Source organism: Lithobates pipiens, unplaced genomic scaffold (genome assembly GCF_037356315.1).
Source record: "Lithobates pipiens isolate NorthernLeopardFrog02 unplaced genomic scaffold, aLitPip1_a1.2 Scaffold_18, whole genome shotgun sequence".
In the NCBI taxonomy this organism is placed as follows: Eukaryota; Metazoa; Chordata; class Amphibia; order Anura; family Ranidae; genus Lithobates; species Lithobates pipiens.
This window is the reverse complement of record NW_027507758.1, coordinates 579,786,129-579,787,506: the sequence shown is the minus strand read 5'-3', so window position 1 is coordinate 579,787,506 and position 1,378 is coordinate 579,786,129. Positions and strand designations below refer to the sequence as shown.

General features: G+C 53.3%; 1 non-coding gene across 1 annotated transcript; it reads right to left on the bottom strand.

The window, feature by feature from the left end:
• Positions 1-625: 625 nt before the first annotated feature.
• TRNAA-AGC (transfer RNA alanine (anticodon AGC)) lies at positions 626-698 on the bottom strand. Its single transcript has one exon. It is a non-coding gene; the product is annotated as a tRNA-Ala (tRNA).
• Positions 699-1,378: the final 680 nt, after the last annotated feature.

Sequence of the window (1,378 nt, the reverse complement as noted above, 5' to 3'; positions counted from 1 at the left end):
AGAGTCCAGCTCTCGCCCACGCTTGACTTGGGATTCGCTGGTCGAAAATCAATGGAAACGCCTAGTCGTCTACATTGTGACTTTGCCACATGGACCCACTCCCCGTGGGAATCGCTGGCAAACTACATCCACATGTGGTTGTTGAGGTTGGTCAGCGACAAGAGCAGAGTGGCGCAGCGGAAGCGTGCTGGGCCCATAACCCAGAGGTCGATGGATCGAAACCATCCTCTGCTACGTTGCCTTTTCCTATGCCAATCGATATTTGCTTGCGTGCGGGCCCAAAGGCCTTTCTTTCGCACACAAAGAGAAGTTGAACCTGATTCAGGTGAATTAACGAGTCCAAAGCTCTCAGCGTAAGCATGGCACTGGCACCTTTTGCGCTAATGAAATATTGTCTCTTGGCCATGGAGGCCTGCTCGTGCTTTGTTTACTAGATTGCTTTTGTCCAACACTGCCTACGTGACTTTGGCTGAAGCCACAGTTGCCACCACAAAAACGTGGCAACGCCTTGGCACGCGTTATGAGGAGGACTCCGGCTTCCCATGTTGCTCACGGCGCTCGGTTCCAAGCTTCAACATCAAACACAAAAGCAAGGTGTCTCCTGGCAAATCAGGAAAGCTGCATTTGGAGAATGCGGGCATCGATCCCGCTACCTCTCGCATGCTAAGCGAGCGCTCTACCATTTGAGCTAACCCCCCTTTGCTTGAGGTTGTTGCTTGTGCTATGGCTGATCCCTGTCCTCTCCTGGGCTATGTGTAAACTATAGGCAGTTTTGCTAAATCCACAACTTGCTCTGGCCGCTAGACACCAGGAGAGCCACTCCCCCAAGACCTTGGACAACTGAGCCCCTTCTGAAGTATGGCCCCATGGGTTTCAATGATGTCATTGGGAGAAGGTGGTTTCAAAAAGCACTCACACCGCCTAATACATTCTCGACAAGAAACACCTTGTGCCTTGAGGCATTCCATGGGGCTGGAAATTGGGGGAGAGAGCTACAAACACCAAGAGCCCATAACTGCATTGGCCGGGAATCGAACCCGGGCCTCCCGCGTGGCAGGCGAGATATCTACCACTGAACCACCAATGCTCCACGCCGGGCCAGGCGCCACCACCCTCGCTCAGCTGGCCTAGGAGAGTCCAGCTCTCGCCCACGCTTGACTTGGGATTCGCTTGTCGAAATCCATGAGGATGGTCAGCGACAAGAGCAGAGTGGCGCAGCGGAAGCGTGCTGGGCCCATAACCCAGAGGTCGATGGATCGAAACCATCCTCTGCTACGTTGCCTTTTCCTATGCCAATCGATATTTGCTTGCGGGCCCAAAGGCCTTTCTTTCGCACACAAAGAGAAGTTGAACCTGATTCAGGTGATTCAACGAGTCC